At 34.9% G+C, this 17,859-nt stretch overlaps 1 long non-coding RNA gene across 1 annotated transcript; it reads right to left on the reverse strand.

Moving 5' to 3' along the window:
* Nucleotides 1-4,718: 4,718 nt before the first annotated feature.
* On the reverse strand, nucleotides 4,719-17,030 carry LOC125263458. The gene is made up of 5 exons (XR_007183815.1): nucleotides 16,740-17,030; nucleotides 16,047-16,376; nucleotides 9,909-10,244; nucleotides 9,622-9,719; nucleotides 4,719-6,299 (listed from the first exon to the last, which is right to left on the reverse strand). It is a non-coding gene; the product is annotated as an uncharacterized LOC125263458 (long non-coding RNA).
* Nucleotides 17,031-17,859: the final 829 nt, after the last annotated feature.

The raw sequence follows: 17,859 nt of genomic DNA on the forward strand, positions 1-17,859 counted from the left end.
ATATGGCTTGGTCCTTCAATGCAAGTAACAGCAGTAACTCTTCACAATGTTCCTCATCATCATCATTATCATGTTCATTGGTGTGTTCAGCTGTGAATGTGAGTCATGTGACTCTCTCCTGGTACAAAGGAAACAGTTTATTGTCCAGCATCAGTGTGTCTGATCTCAGCATCAGTCTCTCTCTACCTCTGGAGGTGGAATATCAGGATAAAAACACCTACAGCTGTGTGCTGAACAATCCCATCAGCAACCAGACTCAACATCTGGACATCACTCACCTCTGTCACACATGTGCAGGTACGACAGCGCTGATGTATCCATTTATTTATGTAACTGTAGATCACATTGATGCATTCCCTTCTTTATTTATCATTACAGAGCCGGACACACACTCTTTTTTCCACTATTCAGTCGCTTCGATAGCGTTGAGCTCTGCTGCTGCTGGATCTCTGTTGTTTGTTGCTGTCTTTGGGATCTTCTGCATCTGCAGAACATGCAGAGAGAAAGGTCAGGAATTCAATTTAATGACATTCAATTAATGCATTGTCCATATCTTTGAAAATAAAATTGCATAGTCCCATCCATTTATTGTCCGGTTCTTTGGTCAACAACAAGCATAGGAAAGACAAGACATGACTATTTCAGGTCCAACTCTGTTAAAGGGATAGTTCACCCAACATTGAAAATTATCCCATGATTTACTCACCCTCAAGCCATAGGTGTATATGACTATCTTCTAGACAAAACAAACACAATTAGAAATATAGATTTTGAAGCTCAAAAAAAAGTGCATCCATACATCATAAAAGTAATCCATACAGCTCCAGGGGGTTCTTAAGTGATGGGATTTTGTAAGAAAAATATCCATATTTAATATTATAAATGTATATATATACATTACATAACTGTTTTCTGGCAAACAGCCAAGTCGAGTTTCGGCAGAAGAGTAAACTCTGACCCGATGGATGACGTATTGATAAACGCGGAAGCACAGAGGATAAAACAAAACAAATCTAAAACAAGAATATTTAAAGGGAAATGTCAGAGGACTTTGATATAAGCAGCTTGAGTTTGTTGCCCATGTCTGATCCACGCCTACCTACAAGAATACAGCACAAGGCCCATTCAGTATTATCAACATATTTATTGCGTTCCTCAGAGCTGATTGCTCAGGTTATTCATTAAATGATCCTCATTAAGAACATCAATGATAACTGTAATACATTTATGTTGGTCCTGTTGTGTTTTCCCTAAGAGGGTTTTCACTGCAGTTCTTACCCAGAATAGAACAATAATGCAGTGGCGGAGCCAGGATTTTTTCCACAGGGATGGCCAGGCAGGGGCCAGTCTTGGGTGGCACAGAAAAATGTCATTTGAAATATGTCATTATTTCAACATAAAAATGAGTCTGACTATAATGTACTGGACTGTGCCTACAACACAACTGAATACAGTTAATTTCGAAGCCTATTGTAATTGAGATAGTGAATTCGATCATGGAATGCTGAGTGAATTTTATTATCATTCCTCACTTACAGGCATCTTAATAAAGGGGCTCACACTATAAATTTCAACTTGTTCAGTCAGTTCTGGTTTTCAAAACTCCCAAAAGCTTGTTCTTCATTGTTGCATCTCTGATGAGACATGCAGATAACTACATACTGTAGTTCAGAGATTATTCAACCTTCATTGAATGTTATGTATAATCAATGAACTTCAACAATTCTGAGTTTGTCTGTTTCAAAAACTAACCAAAAATGTAAACACTAAATGTTTAACTTTCTATATTGTCAAAATAAATAATTTCAACCCTTCATAACTAAATTAAACTCAGTACAAAGAGAAAAAAAGTGTTCCGTTTTGAATTCCCATTTGCTGATGTGGAAGTCAACAGCACATAAATGCCAGAATGTAAAATTAATTATTTTATGTATTTAAATGTGATACAAATACTTCTACAAATGCAGTTCTGTTATTTACGCATAAAAAAAAAAAAAACATATCAGCTTGTGCCTTATATTGTGATCTCACAGAATATATATATATATATATATATATATATATATATATATATATATATATATATATATATATATATATATATCAAAAAGGCCCACATACATGCATGCACAGTTTAAACGTAGCTTTAATCGGCTTTTTGGTTATTTTATGACTTAATTGATGACATAAATACGACGTTGCATGCTCTTGGTTTCTTTTGCACTTTATTTTTAAGTGAGTAATATACAGCGCACCGTATTTGCGTGTGATTGAAAAGTGCGCTGCAACCCACCTGTTGAGAAACATTGACGTAAGCTATATATGTTTGCCGTTTACTGTTGTTCTGCTTAAGTTCTGCAGTTTTACTATAGTAACAATAATTACAGTAACTGTTGATGAAGGTTGAGGGCACCAGTGTTAAAATCATAACTCAATGGCCAATTCCACAATTATTTCACATTACATAACACACACACAAAGTATTTTAGAGACACAGATTCCAGCCATTATAAATGAATCATATGTTTGTCATACTTACAGTCAGCAACCAGTCTTGGGTGGCACAGAAAAATGTCATTTGAATTATGTCATTATTTCAACATAAAAATGAGTCTGACTATAATGCACTGGACTGTGCCCAGGGGCGGATCTAGAAAATGATTTGGGTGGCATGAGGTCTATGAGGGGTGGAAACACCAAAGCGGCCTGACATACACAATTGTGTTCACAAACATTGCATTGCCAGGCCTAATAGCTTTTTGGTGAATTGTATTAAAACCAGAGCAAAAATATAATCAAACTAAATCATAATAATTATTAATGTAGCTAGCTAATAATAAGGAATCCACAACAATTAACAACAAAAACATTAAAAAAAATGTATTGTCCCCATTTTTTAATAAATAGAAACAATAAATTAGATTTTGGTGATATTTTGACCACTCAAATAGGACATGTCCCCAGTTTCCATTTAAAAAATCTGGTCACATTAGTAGTAGAGACGTTTGAATAAATTAGCGTTTGCAATTGACAACGCGATTGACAATGTTGTGATAAGTAGGCTATACTAAATTTGTAACTCGTTACCCCCAACACTGGACATAGCAGACGTATGTAGATGTCCGTGGCAAAGACTCAAGAAGAGAATTCGAGCAAAATGTCCCAACCAAGCACCAGAGAAGAGGTAATATAACATTATAGTCATTATGGCCTTTAGAAAAATGTTTTTTTGAGGAGGAGGTAGGCCCATGTGGCTCGGCCTAAGCGTTTGTCCTTAATGGCCTTAATGGCATTTTTTCCCTTACATTACTTTTATACTTTAAGTAGTTTTGAAACCAGTACTTTTACACTTTTTGATATTCAACTTCTACAGAAGTACTTTTAAACCCTAGTATCTATACTTCTACCTGAGTAATGAACGTGAATACTTTTGACACCAGTGGTTTTACTATAGTAAGTAACAATAATTACAGTAACAGTAACTGTTGATGAAGGTTGAAAGGCACTTTTTTCCTTGGATGATGGTTAAGGAAAACAAAAAAGTAAATGTCTAAAAATACTTTTGCCAGAGTGCAAGGAACACTATATTTGTCATACTTAGTCAAGGCAATTTTATTTGTATAGCACATTTCATACACAATGGTAATTCAAAGTGCTTTAAATAAAGAAGAACCAAATACATAATAATAAAAATGGAATGCATAAGAAATAGAAATAACAGTAAAAACAGAATTCCGCTATCTGAATGGAAGGGTTAGTAAACTTACGGCTTACTAAAAATCTTTAGTGTTAGGAAAGCTAATACATTTTTGTCTAGTTCTTACATATTTATGGTAAAAAAAAAAAAAAAAAAAAAAACCATACAGGCTTGAGTTTGGAAGCTTGTTTCTGCCACACAAAAAAAAATAAAAAATAAAATAAAATAAAAAGGTAATTGAGATTTTCATAATCTCACAATTCTGACATTTTTCGCAGAATTGAGAGATTTAAAGTTATAAAATCAGAATTGTGTGGTATAAATGCACCACTGAGCGTTATAAAGTCTTTTTTTTCCTCAATTTGTTACTATAACTCGCAAGTTATAAGTTTATATCTCACAATTCTGGAAAAAAAGTCGGAATTGAGAAAAATTCACAATTGCGAGAAAATGCCACCAGAATTGCGAGACAAACTCATGATTCAGACATTTTTCCTCACAACTGCCAGTTTATGTCATGCAATTTTAACTTTGTAACTTGCAATTTTGAGTTTATATCCCGCAATTTTTTGTGAGCTTAACTTGACACTTAAATGACTTTTTTTAAAAACATTTACCTGACATGAATAAACATCATGATACAGCACCAGATGACAGACAAATCCAAAAACAGAAACAAGAAAACAAGAGTGCTGCCAAAAGAAAGGCCACTGACTTCCATAGGGAAAAAAATAAATTATAGCAGTCAATAGCTACTGATTGTCAACTGTCTGGTTACCAACATTCTTCAAAATATCTTCTGTTCAACAGAAGAAAGAAACTCACACAGGTTTGGATCAACTTGAGGGTGAGTACATGATGACAACATTTTCATTTTTGGGTGATCTATCCCTTTAAGAGAAGGCAATCATCTCTATCAAACAGTGATCTACAGGATAAACATATTAAAACTAAAATAGATGAAAAAAATGAGAGAACTTGGCAGTGAGAAACTGAGCAACAGATGAAAACTTTGATTGTATGTTCCAATTTCATTGCATGTCATTTTTTGCACATTTCAACAATGAAGATAAAGGTGTATCTTACAAATGTATGAAGACTTACTTTAATTAAAAAATGCTTTGTTTTCTACAGATGTGTGGGCATTGCACTGTAATATTTCCTCCTGACAAACATCACATCACTATGAAAGCTTTCCACAATGCACAGAATAAAAAATAAGAGGTAATTGCGACATTATCTCAAACTTTTTCTCACAATTGCAACTTTATATCACGCAATTGTAAGTTTGTCTCTCAATTCCGACTTTATAACAAGCTTCCATACATCACACCAATGTATCATCATTTAACACAGCCTGTATAATTTATTCATCCTGCAGGCGCTAAACAGAATAAATACTCTCAGTGCAGTGTTTCACCAACGTTCAAATTTAAACAACAAATTTCCAAACTTATTAAGGCTGGGTTTGGTGCCTGTGTTTTCTAATAAAGCGTCTAATCACATACACATTAGAGATATAATGCCAGTAGTTACAATTCCAGTAAAAACAGCTACAGCATCAGTAGTGCAGACATTGTGCTTTAAACCAAAATCTTGGTCTTAGTAGCTATCAGTTATAAGAAGATATGAACAAGCAGGACACAATAACTGATATGTGAAAACAGATTAGCATTATTATGTCTTAAAGTGCAAAAGCCAAGAAACAGAGATGATGTCTGGATCACTGTAGCAGCTCTCTATAAACCTCTATATACTGAAAAATATCAAAACGTAATAAAATCTTGAGCTCAAAATGTAATAATTTTTACATTGAGAAATTTATTACATTATGAACTCAGCAAAAACATGTAATTTTTCATAATTGTAATGGCTTTTAAAACCAAAACAACAATAGTATTCCCTTACAGTACATTTTTACAAATCTAACTCCAGTCTTAAACTACCTGCAAAATTCAACAATTAAATATTCATGCAATTATTATTATTCTCATATTTTTTTTTATTAAACATAAAGCACTCATATTCCTTTTACAGTAAATTTTAAAAAAGTAAATCCAATCTTAACCTGCCTACAAAATACACCAGATTATTGATACTACTACTACTACTACTATTATTATTATTATTAATATTATTATAACTACTACTTCTACTTCTATACATATGGCATACATACTGTTAAATGACAAACAGTGTTAAATACCAACAATGTGTGCGTGCATTTGTGTGTGTGTGTGTGTGTGTGTGTGTGTTGCATTACACAGGTAGTTTAAGACTGGAGTTAGATTTGTAAAAATGTACTGTAAGGGAATACTGTTTGTTTTAAAAGCTATTACAATTATGAAAATATGAGTTTATAATGTAATAAATTTCTCAATGTAAAAATTATTATATTATGAGCTCAAGATTTCATTACGTTTTGAGAAAATTAACATTTTATTACAATAATAATTTAATATTTATTACATTATAATAATTTTACATTGTGCAGTTCTTTCATTATGAGATGCTACATCACCCGAGTCTGATTTAAGGTCGTTCCTGTGTCTCTCAAAGGAACATCTTTTGGATCAGACGTCGAGTGATTAGTATTATTCTCCTGTAAGAAAATACAGATTCACGAAAAGTAATGAGAAGAGCTGATGTTTCAGTTACACAAACACAAAAATACTACATCTAAATCGCATCTAAAATGCTTGAATTGCCATGTTCCAATAAGATGCTTGATGTCTGAAAAAAGGTTACACTTAATTTATTATATTACTTTTTAGCTTATTTGCAAGTTGTTTGTGTTTTTGATTGTTTTGACAATGGTTCACCAGTGAATATCTGCTTAGTCAAAAATAATGCACAAAAAAGATGACTATTCACAGTTTACATTTATGTATGTTAAAAAATAATTATATAATTATGTAACAGTAATAAGTTCCAAGCAGCAATTATTGGGGTTCAAGCGCTTTAAAGGGTTAGTTTTTGCTGCTCCCAAAAAAAAACAAAATAACGACTTATTTAGTGATGGCCGATTTCAAAACACTGCTTCAGGAAGCATCGGATCATAAATGAATCAGTGTATCGAATCTGCTGTTCGGAGCGCCAAAGTCACGATTTCAGAAGTTTGGCGGTTTGATGCGCGATCCGAATCATGATTCGATACACTGATTCATAATGATCCGACGCTTCCTGAAGCAGTGTTTTGAAATCGTCATAGTCATTATAGTCATTATATTTTTTTTTTTGGCGCACCAAAAATATTCTCGTCGCTTTATAATATTAATATTGAACCACTGTACTCGCATGAACTGATTTAAATATGTTTTTAGTACCTTTATGGATCTTGAGAGAGGAAATGTCATTGCTCCCAATGGAGGCCTCACGGAGCCATCGGATTTCAACTAAAATATCTTAATTTGTGTTCCGAAGATTAACGAAGGTCTTACGGGTGTGGAACAGCATGAGGGTGAGTAATAAATGACAGAATTTTCATTTTTGGGTGAACGAACCCTTTTAAAGCAAAGCAAGTTCTGTGTTTTCTTTAGCAAGATTGTAAACGCGTATGGCTCGTTTCCACTGTGCATTGTCGTTTGCTGTCACTTTCTTCATCACGCAAGAATGATGTCGATCAGGTGAGAGGAGGCAAGGTCTTCATCGTGCTATGATTGATCTTGTTGATGTGCGTGTTTCGTGCGTCAGTTTGACTGAACAAATGATGGCATCAATGGGAAGACTAATTGAAAAGAAAGTAAACAGATCATCCAGTTAGATATCACCGCTTTATGTCACGTCAAAATCAAACTTGAAATGGACTGAAAACATGATGACTGCGTTTTTTTTGGGTTTTTTTTTGGTTTTTTAGTGCAATCAGCTTGGTGAAATTAAAAATACAATTTGTGTCTGTGACAGATGTGTTTACGGAGCATGACTGATGATCCAAAATAGCCTAAGTTGACAATCAAAAAGAAAAACATTGAAGGACTTCCGCTTCAAAATATATCTTTTAAGTCATTAATCAACATTTATCTTTCTGTTAAATTATTTTAATGACTTCTTCAATGCATGTTAAAGCATTTATTTTCCTTTTTTAAACACTAGAAAATAATTTTGAATATTGTCTGTACCTCTCACTGAGAAAAGAACATGTTATCAGTATGTTTTGGGAAAGTTTCCTGTTCAGATCAGCTTCAACCTTGAAGAAGCTGTGAATCGTGTGAATCGTGTATGTGCGCTAAGGTGTTCTGTGCAGGTCCTTTGTACTGGACAACTGGCACTCTGTTTGAGACCAGCAGACGCCATGTCATGACCCCAAACAGGACATCCAAGTACCTAAATCCAGATTCCCCTCGTCAGCATCCTGACGAATGGAGATATGCTTCTGACTATCTGTCCATGTGTTGAAGATTACCAAATTTGTCTATTTTTCTTAGCCAATCACAATCATTCAACCTGAAGTAATGACGTAGTCAGTAGACTCTGTTAGAGTATAATTGATATGGAAATGTGAATGTACGCAGAGCGGCCTACGAACTCCTTGTGAGACTTGAAGCTGGCTTCTGCTGATGAAACTGCAAACTATTCTTCATTAAATTTTTCTTCAATTTATTAATTTTTTTAAACTTTGACTCCGGGTCTTTATTCAACATATCTGGTTTCAAGGGTCCTAAACTGTTTATCCCCAACAACATCAATACACTAATAAAATATATTGTTTAAATTGTTATTGCCTTTAGTTTATTATTTTGGAATGAATGTAGAAATGCTTAAAACAAGATTGACTTGGTTTTGATAAATAGAACATTTATTACAATACTGTAAAGGTACAAAATAGAATTGTATTTGGTTTCTGTTTTTCTTTTTTGATATAAATGTAAAGTAATGTTCATTTAACAAGAAAGATGTGTCAATGTTAAGAGTAATGCACATGAATTTACAATGATTCATAAATAAGTAAAAAATTTGCCTCATTTCAGAACACCACTGCACGCCACTGAAGTAAGGGTACTGTTGGCGGTGGAAAGGTAAGTAGGATCAGGGGTCGTACTGTACTGAACTGAACCGTACCGCTCGGTGGAAACGATCCATTACATCACAGAGGGAAAACAGCCAATACAGGCAGTTTACAAAAGAAATGTATGTTTCAATGCTTTTTAACAGTTATCTAGCTTGGGCTAAAAACCTAGGACTAGTTTGCTAAAGTTGGTTTATGAAATAATCTGCAATATTTGGCAAATGATTCAATTGACAGCGGTTTCATTGCTTGTATTTTTCGAGATACACGCATGTCCTCAAAGGCAGTCTTGGCCACCTTGGACAAAGACAATGCATGACAAGTTTCAAGTCATTCAGACTTCGGGTTAATTAGTAATAGCCATTTGTAAGTGCTTTAAGTGTTTTTTCCATATTATAGCGCCACCAAGTGGCCAGCTGCTGCATACTTTTTCACGTAACCACAGAAGGAGAAAAATATCTGATTCCATTCACAGTTATAGGCCATTTCAGACTCCAGAGAATCTCACTGCACTGCTTTGGATTTGGATTTTGTCCATCTTGAACCAATTTGTCCATCTTGAAGGACTTTAGAAATATAAGACACTTGAGCCTATGCCTAACAGTTTAGGAGTTATGAGTGATTCCATACATTTCACTGCTGTAGCGCCCCCATCAGGCCAATCGGGGTGAGCCTCGGTGACATTGTAGACGGTGTAAGAACTACCATCCTTCAAAATTTCAAGTCTTTACGACATACGGTTTGGTCTGCCCGATTACTTTTAGGGGAGAATGCTGATCCTTGGAAATTTTAATATTTACAATACAAACGCTATGTGCTTGAACCCCTAAATAGTATTATTCATACCATTAGTCATTAAAAGGAATTTTGCACATTAAATCGAATGTATCTTGCTGAATCAGCTGAATGTAATACTTACATTCTTGCGGCGATAGTAAATCACACCAGCAGTTACAACTGCAACCAATAGCAGAACCACAACTATTCCTGCTACAGCACCTGAAGACAGGCCTGAACCTGAAACAGATAAAGAGAAACAGTGGATGATAATTTACCCAGTATTTATCTTTGACTGAAATTTACAGCTTTCCAGTGGTGCCATCTGTTGTTTTTAGCAAGCATCAGTGGGATCAGCAGGAAACAACGTTCACAGTGGAAAACGGATATTATCAGAGGAAATGCACTGAATGGCTGAACTCTACTCACCAGTGAAAGAAACATTGAATCTCTTCACTCTGTTGATGTTGAAGCTGCTGCTTTTGCTGTTGATCAGCAGTTTATATTCTCCAGAGTCTGTGTTTCTGGTGTTTCATGATGGTCAGAGATCCAGTCTGATGATCCAGCTTCAGTCTGTCTTCTGAATCTCTCATCACACTGAATCATCTGTACAGATCTTACTCTGATCTCCAGTGATTTCAGTGATGAGAATCTCATTAAAATACCACATCACTGAATCATTTGGTTTTCTTATTTCACCAACACCTAAAATGACATCTTCTCCCTGATTTTTATTTACTTCTTCTCGTTCAGCAGCAGAAACGCCTGAAACACAAACCAACAGCTGCTGAAACTACAAACAACATGAAGATGAACAAAAACTGAAGATGAACGAGACAAGCTCTTTCTTGTCTTTTTATCTAAAAACGATCAAAGGTTTGTGCTTATAAACACAAGGCTCTATCTGAGCTCAACTGCAGCTTTTTATTTTTTTTTAAAAAAATGTTAAAACAGATTCTAACAGATGAAAATCTTTTAGTTTTAAATCAACATGAAATCTTTAATAGTGTAAACTGAGATAATTCTTACACAGAAAGAGGCCGTTCTCACAGAATATTTTTTTAATTCCACTTCATACCTTTCCATTGTTTTTCACTGCTAGATAGGATATCCTTAACTATTATATAAAAGGGCATTCTAAACTATTACTATAAAAGGGCATTAAAAATGTGACTCAGAAGTTAAAACTTTCACTTTTCATCCCACTGCCTGCAGCTTGCAATTTAAAGGGTTAGTCCACCCAAACAATGTCATCATTTACTCACCCTCATGTTGTTTCACACCCATAAGACCTTTGTTCACCTTTAGAACAGTGTTTTGAAATCACCCATCACTAGATATTGTTGAATACATTTTTTTTTGGCGCACAAAAAGAATTCTCGTTTTGGTTTTAACTAAAAAGTGTTTTTAGTACCTATCTGGGAATTTGATAAGGAAACGATCTTGCTGGCAATAGATGCCTCACTGATCGGATTTCATCAAAATTATCTTCATTTTTGTTTTGAAGATGAATGAAGGTCTTACAGGTGTGGAATGACATGAGGGTGAGTAATTAATGACAGAATTTAAATTTTTGGGTGATCTAACACTTTAACAGCAAAAAAACCAGATCATCTACAAACTATATGTGAATTAACAAAAATCACTCTGAATATAATTGTTTTAATAAATAAATACAAAATATGTATGTTAAAACATGGGTTTTGTGGTCCAGTGAAAAACTGTAGAAATTTAAAAATAAATGTAAATTAGATTAAATAAATGTGGAGAAGTCTAGAGAAAAACAAAATCGTACATAAATAAATACATTTATTATTTTCTCAAAAAAACTGTAAACTAATAATCTTTAAATAAAAATTAAAATAAATTAGAATAAACAAAAGTTTAGAGGAAAGCTGTTAAAAAACAGTAACAACAAATAAGATTGAAGTAGTATATAGTATATAGAAGTATATCAATTAGATTAAGAAAATGTAATATGTGATTAAAAAGTTAATATATTAAATGAATGATTAATATAAAAATATTTAAAGGGCATATTGCAGGTTAGAGCTTCAGTGATTCAATGTATAGAAAAATAATGTATGAAATAGATTTTCTTGAAAAAAACACGTATAAATACGCTAATTAGGCTTCTGGAGTCGTTTTTTGTGAGAAAATTTTACTTCCGCATCTGAAAAATGCCAAATCGGAACGTGACGTAACTGAAGGGAGCGCGATCAATATAAACAATAGGAAAACAATGGATCGCAATGACAGTTCGGACGCTGAGGAAATTGTAAATGTTTATTCACACTCGTATAACAAACCACAGCCTATACAATTAGTCTGCTATGTGGCCAAGAGAGCAGCGACAGGCCAGGATTAGACAGAATAACGGTCAAAAGAGACAAATTGAGCTGTTGTGTGAGGAGAAGCAGTGGAGAACAGGGCAGAGACCGGTGTTAGCTTATAGATATACACGTTAGCTAACGATATGCGACACTGTTCTCAGATCACAATATTGTACAGATTGTTATCATGAATCAGGCAACAGCAAAGCTAGTATTGGTCATCTTGGAGTAACGTTATTGATTACTAATAACCAGAAACTAATAAATTTTGTTAATATCCGTCCACATCTTTACGTGATATAGCGGTTTCTCATCACGACTGATTTGGTAACGTTAGTTAAAGGATTAGTCCACTTTTAAATACACTTTTCCTGATAAATTTACTCACCCCCATGTCATCCAAGATGTTCATGTCTTTCTTTCGTCAGTCGAAAGGAAATGAAGGTTTTTGAGGAAAATATTCCAGGATTTTTCTCCTTACAGTGGATTTCAGTGGCTACCAACAGGTTGAAGGTCAAAATTACAGTTTCAGTGCAGCTTCAAGGGCTTTAAACGATACCAGATGAGTAATAAGGGTCTTATCTAGCGAATCGATCGGTCATTTTCGAAAAAAATACAACCATTTATGCTTTATAAACAAAATATCGCCTTAAACGTAGAACATTCAGCGTAAGCATTATGAAGAATGCGGAAGCGGAAAGCCCGTTCAATGCGATATTTTGTTTATAAAGCATAAACGGTTGTATTTTTTTCGAAAATGACCGATCGATTCGCTAGCAAGCGGCAACCTCCCCCTTTCTCTCATGAAGCCAATACGGAAGTAACTTAAACTGCGATTCATCGACTGGCCGCTAGGGACAGGCTCCAAAAGAGAGCATAATCTCATAGAGTCCCATGTTAAATTGGCCAAGTTTATAGCAGAAAAAAACATGTTTACAAGTTGGTTCAAATTGTGGTTTTGGTCTATACTGCTATTTTTGCCCTTCATGACAACTCTGAGGGGGGTGAATTTTTTTTATAACTTATCCGTTTAAATTATATTAAGCCTTAAAGTTCTGCATAATTAAGGGCGTGGTCACTTGAGTGACAGGTAGATTGCGCTGCTGTCTGTGAGCCGTCATGTTACCTCAGCTGCCGCTGAATTTGGCATCTCAGCCGTATTTGTGCTCGATTATTTTATACAATTATAAAATATGGCTTGCTGCATAATATTCGAGACTGATGTGTGTCTGTGTAACGTTAGATGTGCATGCATGGGGAAGAGACACAGAACACACGTTGTTGGATCGTGGCATTGGCTGAAAGTTTTGGTTGTGAGATTTACTACAATGACAATGGCGGGAGGATATCAAAATCCGACAGCACTGCTTGGATATTATAACTAAAACTGCTGCACTATTTTGAAAAAAAAAAAATACTTTGGACACGGGCTCATTTGTTTGTTAGATACGATCGTATACAGTTTTACAACATAAAGGCTGCTCAGATTGCATCCTTTCTTGAAGAACGATGACAGAGAGCAGATCATTCAGAAGAAATGTGACATGTTTTTTTGTTTTGCAATGACACTCATATTTTACCCAAGTGCCACAGATTGGATTCATCTCGCGATCTCTATTATAAAGGTATGAAGTCCCATTTGATTTTCCATGTTATTTGCACAACCAACACTACTGGTGTTGGAGGATCTATATCTTAAAAAACACCGTAGATTGACAGTAAACCTTTAGAACGTTCTGATGATAAAACTTGTCTTCATTAATATTTTAGATCGTATCTAAGATAGATATAGCTCCTTTGCTGCTAACATGGTCACGTCGAGCTAGGCAGGCGTGGTTTCAGCAACCAGTCATATCAGCTCAAACCACCTCCCCGCCTCTTTGCCCATTTTCAGTTATCCGGGAGTGACGTGCTGTGACGCGCAGCTAAGATGGCCGCGGCCTCATTTAGGCGTCAAAACTGCTGTTCAGAACTCTATGGGTGACGTCACGGACGCTACGTCCATATTTTTTTACAGTCAATGTTCGCTAGATAAGACCCTTATTACTCATCTGGTATCGTTTAAAGCCCTTGAAGCTGCACTGAAACTGTAATTTTGACCTTCAATCTGTTGGTAGCCATTGAAATCCACTGTAAGGAGAAAAATCCTGGAATGTTTTCCTCAAAAACCTTCATTACTTTTCGACTGACGAAAGAAAGACATGAACATCTTGGATGACATGGGGGTGAGTAAATTTATCAGGAAAAGTGTATTTAAAAGTGGACTAATCCTTTAACAAATGTAACAAAAAAAAAAAAAAAAAAAAAGATAAAAAAACAAGACGTACAGTGCACCATTCACGTTTCATCTCTCTGACGGATCCGTGATCATGTCTCCCGCCGGCGGACGAACATAAGTGTTACTGTATGTGTTTCTTGTAACGTTATTCTTTATTCATTCATTATGTGTTATGAGTTTATTCCAGGCCGATCACTGTGTGGGGATGTATATGATTATGTAGTTGTGTGAACTTGAATGTATAGGCTATATACGTTTACAGTCAAGTTTACATACATGGCATGAATGAAATTGGAGTATTTACATTACCAACACATAATTCAAAACTGTTTTGTGTGAGTGTGAGACTGTACGTATTTGTGAACATAATTTGTATTCATCAGTGTTGAAATTGATTCAAGTAAAAACGGTGAAGAAGCATAGCGTGTGTAAGTTTATTGATTTAATATAATCATTTACAGTAGTATTACAATGTTGAACTCCATCATATCGCCAGGATGATAATCCTCCGGTCTATAATGAACACGTTTATCGAAGCAGATGCAGAAGTGAAGTCCGTCTCTTCACCTGCACAAAACACACACCGGCACGGAAGATACACTGTAAAAAATGACCGTGATTTTAACAGTAAAAGACTGTAAAAATGCTGCGGTGAAAAACTGTTGATTGGTTTACAGAAAGTTTCCATACTATATACGGTGAATAACTGTAATAGATCTAATGGTACATTTAATGTAATTTTACGGTAAAATACCGTTAAATTCACAGTTTTTGGAAGTGAAAAATAACAATTCATTGTAAAATTTACAGTGAAAAACCGTATATTGACATTCCCACAATTCCCTGCGTGATACTTCACATTTGATATATTTTCGTTGAAATAACGATTTTTTTCTAATCAGTTATGTACATTAGGGTTTTATGTTACATCTAATGTTGTTAAATTAATGTTTATTGCATTTTTAAAATTTCATGCATGTTACCATGATGGTGTTTAGTGTGTGTGTGAATGACACTGTGTGCGCCTTCTATATATTAGTATTGTGCTTCTCAGCTTGTGGAAAAGCTGCTTGTGATGAACTTTGATTCATCATGTGACTCTCATCACCACTGTGTTTGGTGACTGTCAGTGTATTATAAAGGTACAAAACAGATATTAGTACTTCATTAGGTTAGTAAATTAACATTATATCAGTTAATGAAATACATTATTTTACCGTAAATTTAACAGATTTGAAATGTAAAATTCACATGTAACTCCGTAAGTATGTTTACGGTTTGATGTCATTTTTACAGTATTGTTCTGGTAACCACAGCTGCCGGTATTTTTCCGTAGAAACAACGGGATTTTTTTTTACAGTGTAGCAGCGTCTTTTTTCTTGTTAGTAAACCTCTGGACTCGATGTCCTGACAGGCTAGAGTTTGTGCAACCTCCACAAACACAATAATTTACCATAACGATGATTAATACAAAAACTACGAAAACACATGATTCATGACCGCTGTCACTGCCTACTCTGCACTAAGTCAACACAGAGCTCGGCGATCGACTCCCTTTAGTGACGGAGTGAAAAAGCGGTTTTTTACAGAGACCGTCACTTTATCTACTAAATTCATGCCCTTATGTCCTGTAAAACATTTTTAAACCCTGCAGTATCTTTTTATATGGTATTTTTGTACAAGGTTATATATTCATCTCGAAAAAAAATGTTTAACCTGCAGTATGCACTTTAAATAAATACATACATTAATAAGTAAAGGAAATAGCCTATATAATGTAACCTAATAGAAACTAATTTAAGGTTTATAATAATTTTTCGGTGTATAAATGAGGTGTTTATGATGTAAAAGATAGTTAGGATGGGGTCCCTCGCATAAGGATGATCATATTTGGGGGTCTGACTCTGCAGCATCCAAAATATTGAAAAGCACTGTAAATATTTATTAATGACTTACCAATGACAGTAACATTGAAGGCCTTGTCACTGCTGCTGCTGCTGATGATGATCTTCAGGTCATAAACTCCAGAGTCTGTGTTTGTGATGTTCATGATGGTCAGAGATCCAGTCTGATGATCCAGCTTCAGTCTGCCTCTGAATCTCTCAGTTCCTTCATTACACTGAACATCTGTACAACTATAACTGAGATCTCCACTGATCTGAGCGATGCGAGTGCTATTGAAATACCATTTAATCTCTTCTTGTTGGTTTGTCTGAACACCAGTGTTCAGAGTGACTGAATCTCCCTCATTCACTGACACTCCATCTGAATCAACACCAGACACACCTGAAGAAAAAACAAACCAAAGCCAAATATAGGCTACAACATAGCAGTGAAATTTTGCACATTCATTTAATTAAACATACTGTTAGAATCTTCCGACTATATTTGATCAGTTTATGCTCGGAGGTAAAACATACCAACATAGTCACGGTGTGACGCCATGTTAAGTTTTCACAACAATCACTACCTGAACACCATTTTCACGCCGCTGAAACTGATCTGGGCTGCGTTTCAACTGCGGTACATTCGGGTTTTTATGTCTAACAGGTGTTTCACCGATTTCTGTGACTGTGGTAGGCACTGTGGTCACTTTAACCATCACTACTCCTAGTATTCGTGTTAAGCGAAACTGTAACAAGCCATTACCGTTGTCGAGCAAAAACAAAAGTCCATGCAAGCCAATGAAAGTGAAGCTTCATTTTCACCACGATGCCCCTCAGAATATAAACTCAGATTCATATAAGCGTTCTTTTCTTCTACTTTAAAATGCGACACAGTTCTTGCAGTGAAAAGTAAAGTTAAGTAATAATCTGGGAGCCTCCATCGGGAAGTTAGCTGTGGTTCCAAAGTACACAGTAGGCTATAGTGCTGACAAGTGCACGAGTCTGTACAGGCTGACGAATGGGAGCGGCGAGGGCGCTGCTGGAATTCATGGCTCGAAGCAAAATGTCCCCAGCTACGGGTGCCATTTCCACTTTGCATTTTTCAACATTTTCATTATGAACAAACTTTTTTTTAAACAAACCTACAAATTAAAAGTTATGTTAATCCTCCAAAAAAACATATTTTCCCCCCTCAGGCACAAATCTTTATTAATATTATCCTTTTTATTCAGGCAAGGAAGCCATTCCTTTTTTTTTTTTTTTTTTACTTTTTTTTTTACTTTTTTTTTTTTTTACTTTTTTTTTAAATTTAATTTTATTTTTATTTTTTTTTAGCAAGGAAGCCATTCCATACAGACAATATGTATGCCATTGGAGTAGTAAAACAAGAAATAAATTTTTAAAATCTAATGTATTCCTAATAGAAAAATGTCCCTTTTTTGGAAACCATCAATAGAAAGTCTGTAATTTAATGTATATTTTTTATTTTTAGATTTTTAATCTTGAAACATGAATTTGACCTTTCAATGGCCTCATTGTTTGTACTGAAAAAAATTGAATTCACTTAAAAAATACAAATAAAGGTTACGTTTATCTGATCAGTCCACACAACAAGAACATCATTCAACATTCATTTGTGTAATATTTCATTTTCTTTCCATAAACCTTTAAAAAAATGACCCTGTGACGGGGTGGTAAATGTGACGGGGCACGTGGTAACTGATTTGACGGGGTGGTATGGACGAAGTGTTTCTCTATATGATCTGCTGGTTTTAAACTTTAAAAACTGGGGGAGGGGAGACCTTCAAATTGACTAAAAAGTGTGTGAGTGATATGAGTGAGTGAATGAGTGAATTAATAAACCAAACAGTGTTGCCAAGTCT

Source organism: Megalobrama amblycephala, linkage group LG2, assembly GCF_018812025.1.
Source record: "Megalobrama amblycephala isolate DHTTF-2021 linkage group LG2, ASM1881202v1, whole genome shotgun sequence".
NCBI lineage: Eukaryota > Metazoa > Chordata > Actinopteri > Cypriniformes > Xenocyprididae > Megalobrama > Megalobrama amblycephala.